This window comes from Gossypium hirsutum, chromosome D06, assembly GCF_007990345.1.
Source record: "Gossypium hirsutum isolate 1008001.06 chromosome D06, Gossypium_hirsutum_v2.1, whole genome shotgun sequence".
NCBI classification, from domain to species: Eukaryota; Viridiplantae; Streptophyta; class Magnoliopsida; order Malvales; family Malvaceae; genus Gossypium; species Gossypium hirsutum.
This window is the reverse complement of record NC_053442.1, coordinates 17,068,543-17,085,684: the sequence shown is the minus strand read 5'-3', so window position 1 is coordinate 17,085,684 and position 17,142 is coordinate 17,068,543. Positions and strand designations below refer to the sequence as shown.

General features: G+C 31.5%; 1 long non-coding RNA gene and 1 pseudogene across 1 annotated transcript; one reads left to right on the top strand and one right to left on the bottom strand.

The window, feature by feature from the left end:
* The first annotated feature begins 668 nt into the window (after positions 1 to 668).
* LOC107900979 (LRR receptor-like serine/threonine-protein kinase ERECTA) lies at positions 669 to 8,053 on the top strand (annotated as a pseudogene).
* Positions 8,054 to 9,183: 1,130 nt separating this feature from the next.
* Positions 9,184 to 11,365, bottom strand: LOC107900276 (uncharacterized). The gene is made up of 7 exons (XR_005914539.1): positions 10,784 to 11,365; positions 10,681 to 10,699; positions 10,508 to 10,591; positions 10,366 to 10,426; positions 9,726 to 9,822; positions 9,535 to 9,579; positions 9,184 to 9,443 (listed from the first exon to the last, which is right to left on the bottom strand). It is a non-coding gene; the product is annotated as an uncharacterized lncRNA (long non-coding RNA).
* Between the last annotated feature and the right edge of the window lie 5,777 nt (positions 11,366 to 17,142).

The following is a 17,142-nucleotide window of genomic DNA, read 5'->3' as shown; positions in this document are numbered from 1 at the left end:
CTTTTCCACAAGGCGAATGAGGTCTTCTCCATCAATACCTCCTGCAATACTGTATTCGCGAGGCACAACTGGATTGCAGACAAGACCTTTTCATCAAGCTCTTCCCATTCTGTTTGATTTAGATTCTCAGGCTTTTTCCCTGTAACAACCTTTTTCAAGCCATTTTGAACTAGAATTGCCATCATCCGAACTTGCCACAGATTGAAATTTGTCTCACCATCGAACTTCTCAATTTCAAACCTTGTTGCTGCCATCTCTGACCGGGCTGATCTATGAAAGTTAAACTAGCTCTGATACCACTTGTTAGGATCGTTCCGATTAAGCAACGAACAAGTAAAAATAAAAGAAGAAATTGAGAAGATGAACACACAAATTTAACGTGGAAAAACCCCTCAAAAGAGGATAAAAAAATCACGGGCAAATATAATTTTACTATAATGGCAAAAGAATGAAGAGTACAAAAGATGGAGATAAAAACTAAACCCCGAAAACCCGAAAAACAAAGAACCCTCAAACGTAAACATAAAATTCTCTGAATGTGTTATGAGTTCTAATCTAATGGGTAAAATTCTCTGAATGTGTTATGAGTTCTAATCTAATGGGTGTCTCTTTATTCTAAGATTGTAAAGGAGCCTATTTATAGGCTAAATTAGTAAGTGAAATAAACTATACTAATAAATGCTAAATATATTATACTAATAAATACTAAATCTTCTAGAAAGAAAATATATTTTTGTTTAACTTGACTTGCAAGCAATCTCTTAGGTTGCACAATTCTAAGAGAGAGTCTATATTTTGCGGAACGATGTGATGTAACAGAGCAGAGCAGACTCCTCTTCTAGCTCTTATTCTACTTTCTTCTCTTCCTTCTTAATATCGTTATATTGCAGGAGAAAAAAAAAACAACATATGTTAATAATAGGGACAACGAAAGTATCATAAAAAGTTGAGCAGATTCTTTGATTCTCCAGCATCATTTCCACAGCAAGTAGAACAGTGGGAGACAAAGCTGAGGCTTTTATTTTCTTGGGGGTTTTTATAAGAATTTTTTGTTCTTCTTTCTCGAGTTTGAGATAATGGTGTACTGAGGTGGTTTGTTTGAAACAAAAAGAAAAAGGTTTCTTCTTGCAAAAAGAGGTTGAATGATGGCATTGTCATTTCGTTTGGAGTTGGTCTTGTTGGTTTCTCTCTTATGCTTGAATTTGGCTTTTGGGGATTCAGAAGATGGTAAGTTTTCCATTTTGTAATAAATAAAGAGGATCTCTCCTCTGTTTATTACTGTATGTATGGCTCTATGCCTTTTTCTTTCTGGGTTTTGTTTGGTTTCTCTGGTATTGTAAGAAACCATTGACGAGTAGGAAACTTTTATTTTTCAAACGTATTTAAGTGTTGGTCTCGTTTTTTTTTTTTCAGAAGAAAATGGCTGCTGGTTTATGAACCTTCTTCTTGCTCGTAGTGTTTTTTTATCGTTACAGTTGTGGTTCATGCTAGAAGCAACAATTATATGATTTAAACTTCTTTTTAATTCTTTCAAAAGGTTTTGAAGATAAATTGATTCTTCACGTGTTGTCTAACTGTATATTTTACAAAGGAGCTAAGTTTTCGTGCTTTTCTCTATGGTATGTTATGTAATGAAGGAGCAACACTCTTAGAGATAAAGAAGTTCTTTAGGGATGTGGACAATGTCCTATATGACTGGTCGGATACACTATCTTCAGATTATTGTGTTTGGAGAGGGGTCACTTGCGACAATGTCACCTTCAATGTCGTTGCACTGTAAGTTTTCTTTCATTTTGGTGTCTTTTGTTTTTTCTATTACTTTCTTGGTCTTGATGGTACAATTTTTCTTCGTTTTCCAAGGGTTGGTTTTTGTTTTTCATCATTCAACTGTTTTTTTTGGGTTCTCTTGCACTGTAGCAACCTATCAGACTTGAATCTTGATGGGGAAATCTCACCAGCCATTGGAGATCTCAGGGATCTTCTCTCTCTGTAATGTTCTTAATTTTCTCTGCCTTCTCTTTGAAATCCTGCACCTTTTTTGATCGTTTGAAAAGAATCGTTATAGCCAAAACTTATTTGCCATTTGCACGAATTTTTTTATGTGTTTTGATCAGTGACCTTAGAGGAAATCGTCTGTCTGGACAAATCCCAGATGAGATGGGTGATTGTTCATCTTTGAAAAGCCTGTAAGTGCTTCAAAGGAAAAGAGCTCAAGAATCTAATATTGTGAATGAGTTTTATGAAGTGGCTTTTAAGTTAGATTGAGCACTATTATCTTGTGTTACATCAGGGATTTGTCATTTAATGAGTTATATGGAGACATACCGTTTTCAATCTCGAAACTGAAACAACTGGAATTTCTGTAAGTTATTTTGAAGCATTTCTTACAATACCGTATCATATGAATTCTTGGTTGCTCAGTGGTGCGAATTTGATTTTTTTTAATAAACGACTGTTTAGGATTTTGAAAAGCAATCAGTTAATCTGACCAATACCTTCAACTCTGTCACAGATTCCAAACCTGAAAGTTTTGTAAGTTATTTTGTATAATTTCTTAACATCAGCGAATGATTCACTGGTGACTGGATGAAGTTTTCATTCCCTAACGTATGATATATTGGTTCCAGGGACTTGGCACAAAATAGACTCAGTGGAGAAATTCCGAGGCTAATCTATTGGAATGAAGTGTTACAGTACCTGTGAGTGTAAAAGTGTTGCTGCACCCTTTTATTTCTACCATATAACAGTTCAATTTTAATGTTTTTCCCATCAAATGGCTTGAATCCTTTATCCTTGGTTCTTTTCTTCGCTATTTTAGTGGTTTGCGAGGAAACAAACTAGTTGGTGGGCTCTCTCCGGACGTGTGCCAGCTAACTGGTTTATGGTACTTGTAAGTTTACTTTCTATCCCACTTTATTTAAGAACCTTGTTATGTCTTTTTTTTTTTGGCAAGTGTAACTTAAGTTCTCTACTCTTTGAAGTGATGTGCGGAACAACAGTTTGACTGGCAGCATTCCTCAGAATATAGGCAACTGTACTGCCTTCCAAGTCTTGTATGTACTCCTCATTCAGCTCAAGAGGACAAATGCTTTCAAAATGTCTGTATTGGTTAATTAAAAACCTCTTTTTTATCTTCTGATTGGTAGGGACTTGTCCTGCAACCAGCTAACTGGGGAAATTCCATTCAATATTGGGTTCTTGCAAGTAGCTACGTTGTATGAGCTGAATTTTCTCCATTCTTCATCCTCAATGACCATGTAGCTAGTAAAATTTCAGTTTATTAATTGTTCTCATGTTGATTTTTGTGGCTAGATCTCTGCAAGGTAATCGACTTTCTGGGAAGATCCCTTCTGTTATTGGTCTGATGCAGGCACTCGCTGTATTGTAAGTGCATTTTGTTAATAACTGCACTTAAGTTCTTTCACTATCATCGAGTTCTCTCCTTTTTCCGTGCTATCAATCTCATGTTTCAATTTGTCATATGTGCTAACCAGGGATTTAAGCAGCAACAAGTTAAGTGGACCTATCCCTCCTATTTTGGGGAATCTGACCTACACTGAAAAATTGTAAGTAGTTGCTCGCAGTTCATATCATTTTAGTATCATTTGTTAGTGAAACTCTGATTTTAAGTTTTAGATTATGAAATTCAAAACATGATGAAACAGCTGCTAGTTTATATTCTTGACTGATATTTTGATGGGAAAATACCGTTTGTGTAGATATTTGCACGGTAACAAACTGACTGGGTCAATTCCCCCCGAACTGGGAAATATGTCGAAGCTGCACTATTTGTAAGATTATATGGTCTTTGTTTATCTCGCTTATATGCATTGCTAATTGGCCTCTGCCAAATTGTTGTGCTGTGTGAAATCTGGGATGGCAATGTAACATCTGTTATGTCGGTTCTGCCTTGTGCAGGGAACTGAATGATAATCAACTTACTGGGCATATTCCACCAGAACTTGGGAAGCTAACTGAGCTATTTGATCTGTATGTTAGTTTTCCTGGTGGTTCTGTATATGAAGTTCTTAGTATATACAAAGCACTTATACAAAATTTTGCAGGAATGTTGCTAATAACAACCTTGAAGGACCACTTCCCGATAATCTTAGCTCATGTACAAATCTCAACAGCCTGTAAGCACTGATATACTGATCTAATTTCTGTTCTAAACTTGAATAACCTCAAGGTAGTAACCTATTGATTGATTTGCTGACAGTAATGTGCATGGCAACAAGTTGAATGGAACCATTCCACCTGCTTTTGAAAGGCTAGAGAGTATGACCTATCTGTAAGCTTCACTCTTGTTATATTAATGCTCTATTTGGGATCTCAATGGGGGGCACCATGCTACCAAATGGAGCCTAAATGCTTGGTTCAAATATTCACTAATATGTATTATCCTTTTTAGTTTCCTTTAATTTTTCATGATGATGCTCATCACGCTAATCGTGTTGTTTTACCTCAGGAATCTCTCCTCTAACAATATCAAGGGCTCTATACCAATTGAGCTCTCCCGAATTGGTAATTTAGACACTCTGTAAGTACAAGTGCCCAAAGTTGTTCTTCTTTGCTCCTTTTATTGGTTCTTATTTGTTGTTTATTTTCTCCAGGGACATTTCTAACAACGAAATTAATGGCTCTATTCCTTCATCCCTTGGTGATTTGGAACACCTTCTAAAGCTGTAAGTGTTACTAGAAAAGGGATCTTGTTTAAGTGCTTAGCAATGACTCAACTGTATTATTGTCTTCTTTTTAACTTGCAGGAATTTAAACCGGAATCATTTGGCCGGAGTCATTCCAGCAGAATTTGCTAATCTGAGAGTGTTATGGAGATGTAAGAAGCCTTAATTTTACTTCATTGAGTAGGCAAATATTTTCCCCTGCTGACTTCTCTTGTTATGCTTATACTTTGTAGAGACCTTTCAAATAATCATCTATCAGGTGTCATTCCTCGGGAACTCATGCAGCTTCAGAATTTGTTCTCATTGTAACGGTCAACTCTATTTTTGAACATTTATGTGATGAAAAGAACATGCAAGTATTTATGGAACTTCAATTGGGTGGCACTTTTTATAGCTGTAGTAAAACTACTGTTGAGGCTCAAGTTTTAGTTACTTCCTTTTATAGCTCTGTTTTGGGTGTTTGTGGTAATCATATTAAGTCTTTACAATAATAGGTCCATCTTTTGATTAAAGTTGACACCTTATGTAGCTCAGCTAGGTTCTTAGATGATTATTGAGATGGTTATGAATTGAATATTTCCTCTTTTTCCGTTTTACCTGTTCTAGCAGGATCAAACTTCTTGATCATCTAAGTCTTTATTCTTATAATTTTTTGGTTCAAAATGATGCAGGAGGCTTGAAAACAACAACTTATCCGGAGATGTGATGTCACTAGTCAACTGCCTCAGTCTTACAATCTTGTAAGTTGACAATTCACTAAATTTTGTGGTATATTTTCAATATAGCTTTAACTTCCAATGGACAGTAATTCGAGCCTCACATGAATCCTATGCATTCTCAAAAACCTTGCAGAAACGTGTCTTATAACAACCTTGCTGGTGATATTCCCACAAGCAATAACTTTTCAAGATTCTCACCAGACAGGTTAGATTTTTCTTATTTGAATTTTGAACAAATATTTTTGAGCAGAAAAGCTACCATTTCCCCATTAAAGCTAACTTGGAAGTGAAAACAACTGTTTGCAGCTTTATTGGAAATCCCGGGCTTTGTGGCTATTGTCTCTCTTCTCCATGCCATGTGTCTCATCCTGCGGAGAGAGGTAATTCTGACCTGTAGAGTAACAAGTATTTTATCTTGGTATCTCGACTATTAATCATTTTGTTGTTCTCTCTCTTGTTTATGCAGTTGTAATCTCCAAAGCAGCAATCCTAGGCATTGCACTTGGTGCCCTTGTGATTCTTTTGATGATCTTGTTTGTTGCATGTCGCCCACACAATCCTACGCCTTTTCCAGATGGATCGTTGGATAAGCCAAGTAATTTCTCTTTTTATGTAACTCCTTTTGCTTTGAAGTATTGAAACATTGGTGTACGGTGAATTATCTGAGTTCCAAGGTCCCATTTTTGGTTGCCAAATTGTTTATGCAAAATATATCATTTAACAATGTAAGATGGTAAGCTGAACTAGTCTAGAACAATTTGGAGAAGATTGGACAAGAAAATTAATCATGAAAGATTTTATGTTTTTTCTAGATGCCTAGTTGAATTTTATGCTCATGTTATTGGCTTGTGAACTTATTAACAGCAGTTACTTACTTGAGACCGAAATTAGTGATTCTTCACATGAATATGGCACTTCATGTATACGAGGATATCATGAGGATGACCGAGAATTTGAGTGAGAAGTATGTAATTGGCAATGGTACATCAAGCACGGTCTATAAATGTGTTCTTAAGAATTGCAAGCCAGTTGCCATCAAGAGACTCTATTCGCAGTATCCACAGTGCTTGAAGGAGTTCGAGACAGAACTTGAAACAGTAGGGGGTATTAAACACCGAAATCTGGTCTGTCTTCAAGGATATTCATTCTCCCCTTCCGGGAATCTTTTATTCTATGATTACATGGAAAATGGCAGTCTTTGGGATCTCCTCCATGGTAAGTTGTCTTCTGAAGTGGAAGCAGTACCTTGTTTGTTTACATTGCTAGAATAATATGTTGGTAAAGAAATATTTCTTAATTTCTATGGCAAAGGAAGCATCTTTTTTTTTTTTTAACTCTGAATTACAAATTTAAGGTATACTTTTACTGCAGTTTCTACCAAGAAGAAAAAGCTTGGTTGGGGCATGCGTTTAAGGATAGCACTTGGAGCAGCGCAAGGGTTAGCTTATCTGCATCATGATTGTAGTCCCAGAATCATCCACAGGGATGTCAAGTCATCTAACATTCTGTTGGACAAGGATTTTGAGGCTCATATTACTGATTTTGGCATTGCGAAAAGCTTATGCATCTCAAAGTCTCACACTTCCACTTACATCATGGGCACTATTGGTTATATAGACCCTGAATATGCCCGCACTTCCCGCCTGACTGAGAAGTCAGATGTTTACAGCTATGGGATTGTCCTACTCGAATTACTGACTGGAAGGAAACCTGTAGACAACGAATCCAATCTCCATCATCTGGTAAAACCATCATCCATTATCTTAAGTTTTATATAAATGTAAATGCGGTTGGCACATCTTTATTTTCATTTTGATTTGGGTATTACATTTAGTTTAAATCGCCAATCAGTATTTATATGCTTATCAGATTTTGTCTAAGACTGCCAATAACTCTGTCATGGAAACTGTTGATCCGGAGATCACTGATACATGCAAGGATCTTGGAGCAGTTAAGAAAGTTTTTCAGCTAGCCCTTCTATGCACGAAGAGACAACCGTCTGATCGACCAACCATGCATGAAGTGACCCGGGTTCTAGGAAGCCTAATGCCATTAGACACCCCACCAACAAAACAGCTGGCATCGATCCAACTGTCCAAAGTTACTTGCTACAAAGATGAGTATGTAAATCTCAAGACTCCACACTTAGTCAATTGCCCCTCAATGAGTACCTCACAAGGATCATGGAGAGGTCATATCTCTTGAAGCCAATCAATGTAAGCATCAAAATATTCCAGGAGTGAACAGCATTAGATGATTTGAGTGAAAAGTGATCGTGGGGAAATGTGTATAGAGACTATGGTTTCAATTATTGTAGCTTAGAGAAAGAAAAAAGGAAAAGGATGGGACTTGGAAAGTTGATAGTACTGGTACCACAAATTAATGCTTGTATATTGTACCATATGAAATTATGGTGGTAACTTTGTTATTGTCTCAAAATGGGGTCTCTGCCTCTGGCAACTAAGCTTCTGCTTTAGTGGGGTCGCAGTTTCAGGCTGAAAGGGGGAGAGTTGGGTGTGTGCTCTGCATAAAAAAACACATAATATACATGACCTGCAATAATGCACCGAGAAGCTTAGCTGTGTTCTGAACGCTATCAGTTATTAGTACATATTTTTTATTACTGAAAGATAACCATCGATTTGCTCAGATGTCACCGTCTTAAAGCCAACCTGGGGCTTCCCTCCACTTTACTGCTTATGGACAACTCTTATCAATCAAAACACTCTATAAGTTGGCTGGGATCATGTTATACTCTGCTGTTAAAACAGAATAATATGACAAATATATCTTTAAAAAAATGATAGAAAATATATTTGAAAAAAATTGATATGAAAATTAATTGAGTTTTTAGTTATAGGATAAGTTACACATAAGTCACTAAATTATGAGAATCAGATTCCGTTATGATTAATTAAAAAACTTACAATTTAGTCACTAAATTATGAATAAGAATCAATTTTTGTTATGGTTAATTAAAAAAATTACAATTTAGTTATTTAATTGAAAGTTTTGATTGAAATCATTAAATTGTTAAAAATTATTATATGGTTTTATTCACTTTGCTTGCATTAGTTGAAAGCTCTCTCTTATTTCTTCTACGATTTAGTTTTTTTTTTTGCATGAATAAACTTGTGTATGTTACAAGTTTGCAAATAAAAATTCAAACAATTTTTTCTTCAATCTCCGACATTGATCAATAGATTTACTTTAATCTAAATTATATTCTACTCTTCAAAGAATATTGATCTATTGTATTAATTGCCGAATTATCGTTTGGAGTTCACTAGTAGAACTTAAAAAAAAAAAACTAAAATACTACATAAAGCCCTTTTTTTTTAAATTACGGAACTAAGCCGAGTTTTTAAAAATTTACAGGAATGGGCCAATTTTGGTAAATTGAGTTTTCCACATTAGTACTAAAAGTGACAGCACTAATTTTTTTAAAAATTTTTTTTGATGCCACCTATTTTAGTAAAAAAATTAACAACCCAATGACTAGAATGAAAACATTTGAATAGTTTAGTGACATAAATGAAAACATTCGAATAATTTAGTAACCAAATTGTAACTTATTTTAATTAAGTGACCAAAACGAAAACTTATTCATAGTTTAATGACTAATGATTTAATTTACCCTCACTTGAAATGGAAAAGTAAAATACGTAAAAATCATTATATCTTTTTAAGTTCAATCTTTTTTTTGTGTTTTTTAATTTTATTTACATTCCATAAAAGATTTATTAGTTCCACCAAAAAAAAACAAAAAAAAAACTTCAGCATAAATTTTAAAATTTCATTCATATTATTTAAAAAAAAATCATTCATTTCTCACCATAATAACAAAGCAAATGGAGCGTACTGAAATTCAAAAGCTCCTTCAATGGCATATTGTTCAAAAACAAATTTAGGTGATACATATCTGCTAAAGAAAATTATATTCTTCAGAGTTTATTTATCATAATTTTAAAACATTGCATTAATAAAAATCACAAATTTTAAAAGGAAGTCATAGTTAAATTTCCAAGTTCTCATTCCCCTGCAAAATAAAAAAGGAAAACCCATATATTAGATATTTTACATATAGTTGAAAAATGAGTAAATAATTTCATGCTTATTGAAAAATTAACCTCTAAATCTCTTTCTCTGCTTTGCTGCTCCATTGCTAATTAATTCTACGAAAAATAAAACAAAAAAATCTATTTAGTTTCATGCTTTTAACACATTCATCCATTAAACTTTTTTTCTCCAAACCCAAAATTTTAAAATTTTAAACTTTACTTATCATTATATATATATAGATTAAAAAGAAAGAAGATACCTTCCTGTTTCTGAGTCCATTAAGAGATGCAATGAGATGATTCTCCATAAACTTTATTTGGTTTAGGTTCTCAACATTACCTGTGTCTTTCCAGTCCCTATCATTGAAATATCACAACAATTATTATTAGAATATTTTATCATCTATTATACCATGATTCATGTGTTGATATGTGCTTAATATCGACAAGTGACATTTGTGTACATAATCAAAGTCGATTCATACAATGATTTGTGCATAAACATCAACATGTGACATTTACATATATAGTCAAAATAAATCCCAACAAATGGCATTTATATACAAAATTAAGATCGGTTTTTGCATTAAATTGTGCATAGATCTCAACGCTTGACATTTACATAGAAAATCAAAATAAATTTAGACACATGATATTTATATATATGATCAAAGTAAATTTCAACACGTGATATTTGTATATGTAATTAGATTCATTTGTGCATTGATCTGTGTGTGAATGTTTCCACGTGACATTTACATACACAACTAAAATTAATTCATATGTTGATTCATGCATAAATCTTAACTTACGACATTTACATGCACAACTAAAATAAATCATAAAACATGACATTCATATGTACAAGTCAAAATCTTTAAATACTAGAATATTTCAAACCTCAGTATCTTGCTCTTCTCAGCAAGTTTTTCCTTGAGCTCTTTCATTCATCTTCATATAACTAGAAAAAAAATATTTGATTTAAAAACTAATAAAAAAGAGAAAAAAATTGTTATGTTTTCAACTTTAGGAACCCATTTACCTTGAGGGTATTAGCATTTCTGTTATGAGGCATGCTTAATGGATCAAACTCTGGATCCGAATTAACATAGAATTTCTTCAACATCTTCACCAAAAAAAACTAATTTTAATTGTGAAAAAAACGAAATTATAAAATAAAAAATCCCTAAATTAAGATCGGGTATCGAGACGTACCTCCATTTTGTACGCCCTCCTAGCGGCAAAAAGAAAAAGAAATTTTAGCTATTGAATTAAAAAAAAAAAAAGGAAAAAGATACTTTTTATTAATATTATTTACCTTTTTTCTCGCACTACGAATGACATATTCGACACTTTCTCAAGAATGCTATATAAGCCACTATTTTGATAATATTTTTCAAAAAAAATGAAATCAAATTGAACTTAAATAAGGAAAAAGAAACTGGAGTTTTAATTGTGAAAGAAAATAATAAATTTAATAGTGATAATGAAAAAGAAAAAAAAAAGAATGAAGTAATTTACTTGGGGTCTTGACCAACAAAAAAGGGTTGGTTTACCGGCAGAAGAAGAGAGTAAAAGAACAACTTCAACATCACATAATATAGAAAGCTCCTTTGCTTTCTTAAGAATCCCTGTTTTTCGTTTATAATATTTTGTTTGGTCTTCCAATCTTTGGATTTTTATTTTTTTTCTCCCCATTTTTGTTTTCTTGGTGTTTCTTTAAATTCTTTTATGGGTTTCAGAGTAAAAAATAATGGTGTTTATAAATGTAAATAAGAGTTATAAACATTTATGATAAAAATCTATGGTGATTTAAACCATTCATGAACCCAGGTTTTGCCAAAAGTAGAGAAAACTTGCCTTATGTTGTTTGCTGTTTTGTACAGAGATGCCATACGGGGATGGGACCACATGGAGTGTTTTTTTTTTTTTAAATCATGCTGTTAGTCTATGTAATAGCATAAGACGTGGATTTAGTTAAACCTGTCCATGTGCCGGGTCGGGCCGGGAAAAATTTTTCAGCCCGCCTCCTAGGTTCGGGCTCGGCCCGAAATATGGGCTTGAAATTTTGCTCAGACTCGGCCCGGCCCATTTTTAATAAACATTAAAAAATTATTTTAAAAATAAAAAAATAAAAAAATATTTTAAAATTAAAAAATAAAAATAAAAAATATATATTTATTATATTCGGGCCGGGCTCGGGCCAAAAAAGTGGTGCTCGAGGCCCGGCCCATTTTTTAAATGGGCATCGTTTTTTGCCCAAGCCCATATTTTGGGCCTATATTTTTACCCGAACCCTCCCATATTTCGGGCGGGCCGTCGGGCCGGGCCGGGCCGCCCGGCCCATGGATAGGTCTAGATTTAGTCTTCTTATTTTAATTTAGTTAACTTTAGCTTTTATAAATTTTTAACTCGCCAATTTTAGTCTTTATATTTTGAAATTTTAGTAATGACTCAAATGATATTAGTTAAATTCGTTTGATTAAATCTTGCTATCAATCCTATTTTATGCATAAAGTTATATATTTAGTCTATATTCTTCAATTGAATCATTCTTAGTCTCTATGCTTTTTGAAATTTAAAAGTTTTAGTTTTGACATATCTATTAACTAGCTTTTTGTGAATAATATGTGAAAATAGGAAGCTAACATGACATTACACATGTGATAATATGTCTCTGACATCATATTTTGAAAATAGCATAATTTAATTTAACGATTTTAACAATTTCCGTTTGGTCAAAAGTGAAATATCAAAACTTAAAAAATATAAGGACTAAAAATGACCAAATTCAAGTACAATTATTAAATTCATAACTTACACATAATATGGGGACTAATAACAAAATTTAACTTTTTTTTCTCGCTCCAACTTTGATTCTGAATCTATATTTATTTTTCGGTAAACTACACTAGCTGTCCTTAAACCATGTTTAAAATTACATTTTGGTAACCCAACTTTCAAAAGTTACATAATGGTCACTAACGTTATCAAATTGTAACATTTTTGTCACTCGGCTGTAAACTTTTGTTAAAAAAAGTAACGCCGCACCTTAATTCAAAGGGATATAGCTAATTTGGTCCCTAAGCTATAGTTAAAAAATCATTTTGATATTTTAAAATTTTATTAACAATAATTATAAATTATTTTTAAAAAAATCTTAGAATAGAAATTATTAGAAAATCTATAAAAATAACTAAAAGATCATAATTTTAAAAAAATATAAAAATATTTAAATATGTATAAGTCCAAAAAACTTCTTGAAATTAAAACTAATTTTTTTTAAAATTATTTCTTGCAATTTTTTATCAAATAAAAAAATCTTAAAATTTTCAAACTAAATTCTATTTGTTTTCCATTGTCGATTGAACACCTTCAATCACATCAACAACTTTATGTTGTTTTATCCAAAAATTGCTTAGCAAATTTTCTTTTGATTTGTTTTTTTCTTAAAGCCTTAGCAAAATCCATCTCAATGAAATATCTAGATTCCACCCTTCTAGGGATTTCTTTTGTTGGTTTAATATTAATTATTTTTGTTGAAATATCACGCTGAGGTTATATAGTGTCAAACAAGTCTGTATAATTCATTATGGATTTTGTGGCGTTTTTAGCATAAATGCCACTAAAAAATTAAATCTATGTAATAAAACGGTATAGATTTAAAAAATTTTAACACATATTTGCGGCGTACCAAAACGCCGCTATTGCTTACCTTTTGCGGCATTTTTATAATAAACGCCGCTAATGTTTGACTTTTTTTTATAATTTTATATTTAATTATTATATAATTCATATCAATTTTAAATAAATAATTTTTGAAAATTTAAGTAATATTTAAAAGAATTAGTTAAATTTTAAAATGTTTTTTTTATAATTTTTTATGTAAAAAAACAAAAACAAAAAATTTTAAAATATGAAAAAAAAAGCTTTAAAAAACTATAATGATAATTTTAATATATTAAAATTCATATTATCTCTTTTACAATTATATAATAAATTATTTAATATATAAATTAAAAAACCTAATCAGTCATATACCCAAAACACTTTAAAATTATTTTAAATAATAGTATTTTAATTTTTTTCATTTTTAACATATATTTTTCTGTGTTTTTACTTTCAAATTTTTTCTACGTGTCATTAGTTTTTTCTAAAGATTTTAAATATTAAATTAAAAATAAATTGTATTTTAATTAATATATAAGAACATATATAAAATATAAATTAAAAAAACTAATTAATCTAAACCCAAAACCCTAACCCGACTCTTGAATCCCTAAACCTTAAATCCCTAACCCTGAACCTATAATGTCTAACCCTTAAACCCTAAATCCCGACCCTTAAACCATAATTCCTAATCCATAATCCCTAAATCTATACTCCCCTAAACCTTAAAATAGTAACTCCTAAACCAGCCTTAAATCTTAAATTAATCATATACCCTAAACAAAAAATCCTAAACAAATTTATTATTATCTCTTTTACAATTATATAAGAACATATTTAATATATAAATTCAAAAAACTAATTAATCTAAACCCAAAACCCTAACCCGACCCTAGAATCCCTAAACCCTAAATCCCTAACTCTTAACCCTAACATTTAACTCTTAAACCCCTAAACTTTAAATCTCAGCCCTTAAACCATAATCCCTAAATCCATACTAATCCCTAAATTAACCTTAAAATAGTAACTCCTAAACCGGCCTTAAATCTTAAATTAATCATATACCCTAAACCAAAAACCCTAAACTATAGTGATAATTAATTCAATATTTTAAAATTAATACTATCCCTTTTACGATTATATAAGAAATTTTTTAATATATAAATTAAAAAACAATCAGTAATTATGTACCCAAAAAACTTTAAAAATATTTTAAATAATAGTATTTTCATTTTTCCATGTGTTTTATTTCAAATTATTTCTACGTGTCATTATTTTTTAAGATTTTAAATATTCAATTAGAAATAAATTAAATTTTATTTAATTAATATAAATAAACCAATTAAGATAAAATGTTTTTTACGGCGCTTTTTCAAAAATGCAGCTAAAGACCGAGCATTAGCGGCGCCTTTTCACAAACGCCGCTAAAACCCCGAGCATTAGCTGCACTTTTCCAAAAACGCTGTTAAAGCTCCTAGCACTAGCGGCGCTATCCAAAAACGCCGCTAAAACCCCTAGCATTAGCGGCGCATTTGCAAAACCGCGCTAAAACCCCTAGCATTAGCGGCGCTTTTTCAAAAACGTCGCTAAAACCCCAAGCATTAGCGGCGCTTTCTCAAAAACGCCGCTAAAGCCCCAAAAGGTGACTTAGGTTTTTTGCAGTGTTTTTCCAAAAAACGCCGCTAATGCTCTTTTTAGTGGCGATTTCTCTAATGCTCTTTTTAGCGGCATTTTCCATAAAGCACCGCTAATGCTCGATTTTTCCAAGCATTTTTTGTCCAAATGCCGCTAAAAGTGCCGCTAAAAGTGCCGCTAAAAACCAGTTTTGCTGTAGTGACTATTACTTTTATTTTCTCATTGCGTATACGGGTCGATCCCTAACAATTACATTACAAGGGTATGTATAAAAATAAATAAATAGTCATGTTCACCTTACAATTGTTTGACGTATGACACTCTTCATTTAAAACACTTACTTTCAATTTGAGTAAATTACTCTTTTATTCCTTACTTTTAAATTTCTAAATTTATTTAATGTCTTTTGTTTAAATTTATTTTTTTTATAATTTTTATATTCTTTAATATAAAATATTTTTAAGATTAAATAACATTAATATAATTAGGGCGTGTTTGATAACAATTGAAAATTTTCACTTTATTAGAAGTGAAAATTTTCAACAATTAATTTTTTAATTGTGTTTGATAATCATATTAACTTTTTACATAATATATAATTTTCTAAAAAAAAGAAAACATTGAATATAACAAGTATGAAGATAACTACTTACTAAATAATGTTTAATCTAAAAAAAAGAAAGTAAATGATATTTATCTATTACTATTTACTTTATAATATATATATAAGAGAAAAAAACCATATTCATTAATAAACCAAGTTGGAAAAAAAACAAGGATAAAACAAAGGGAGCGATCATCTAAAGTAGACGTTTTCTTAGCATTAATAATATTAGCAATAGCGAAAGGACAATTAGTACAATCAGTGTAGTTCGCTCTCAATAAAGTTCCCATTGCTAAAACATGACTAAATTTATTAGCGTACCTATGAATCCAACATAACCAAAAAAGACAGAAGGCAATAGAGACACAATCCTTTAGTAATAAGCTTGAATTGGAGGCATCCATTCCATGAAGATGAAAAACTTGCCAAAGCCTTTGACTATTAGTCTCCATTACAATATTATTTAAATGCTACGACTTGAGTCAGGAAAGAGCCTCTCGCACCACCAGAATTTCTGTATTGTTTAAAATTATTAATAATTAGAAGATTAAAATGTCCTATAAGTTTCTATACTTTTAGTACAATTGGAATTCATTCCCTCTACTTTTATTTCAAAGGATTTAGTTCCTCTATTTTTTTTATTTAAAAATTCAAGTCTAATTATTAACATTGTTACCAACAGGTGTTGGGTGAAGTGGCATGGCACATCGCACTCCCAAGGAGAGAACGTGGTTCAAACCTTGGAGATGATATTGTTGGAAAGGGCAACCACAAACTTCGAACATGGACCGTAAAATGGACATGAAAAGCACCCAAAAATTATTAACATTGTCAATTTTTTTTATTAAATTTAGGTGCATCATAATGTAATTTTTTTAGTTACATTACTACCAAGTGAGCATTTTTCTTACTTTAAAATGTCACACCAAAAAAATTAACAAAAAATAATTTTAACAGTGTTAACAGTAGAGCCTAAATTTTGATATTTTAAAAGTAGAGAAACTAAATTTCTTGAAATAAAAATGTAACCTCCCTAACCTGTCCTAGACGTTATGTCCAGATTCTGAAGGTCACATGGGTGGCCGTAATGGCTTAGTAAAACAATCAAATTTAGAAGTTTACTTTTGAAAAAAATTGCTTATTCTACGGAGAATACGTTTGAGTAATTTTCTTAGTTTAATAAAAATTGTTGGGCTTTAAGTCAAATTGGGTTCGGGTTATCTTGTAAAAACTCTTATGTCATTTGGAAAACTTAGTTGATCTTAAATTTTACAAAAAAAAAGGTTTGCTATTAAACTAGTTTAAAATTTAAAGACTAATTTGTAAAGGTTTTGGTATTTTTGAAATCTTTGTAAAATTTCTTGATTAAATATCTTTTCAAAAACCCAATTTCAATTACGTAACGGAAAAAGTGTTTTTAACCAATTTAACATTTAAAACCAAGTTTCATGCATATTTGAGCATAATAATAAGTTTGTTCAGTTTTAAATGTTTTTGCATGTAATGTAATTTAAAACCAATAAAAAATAACTCATGCCACGGTCCAAATAAATTATTGTATTCCTTAAATAAAAATTTATAAATTAAAGTAAAAATAATTTTTAAAATAAAAAGTTCGAGATGATCCTCCGTATGTCGAGTCCAAATCCTAACCTCGTGGATTATCTATAAAGATAGTAAACTAAGGAGTGAGCTATAGAGCTCAGTGTGAGTCTTAACACACAAGTTTTTCAGTTGCAATAGGATAGAATAATAATCAAGCTAACAAT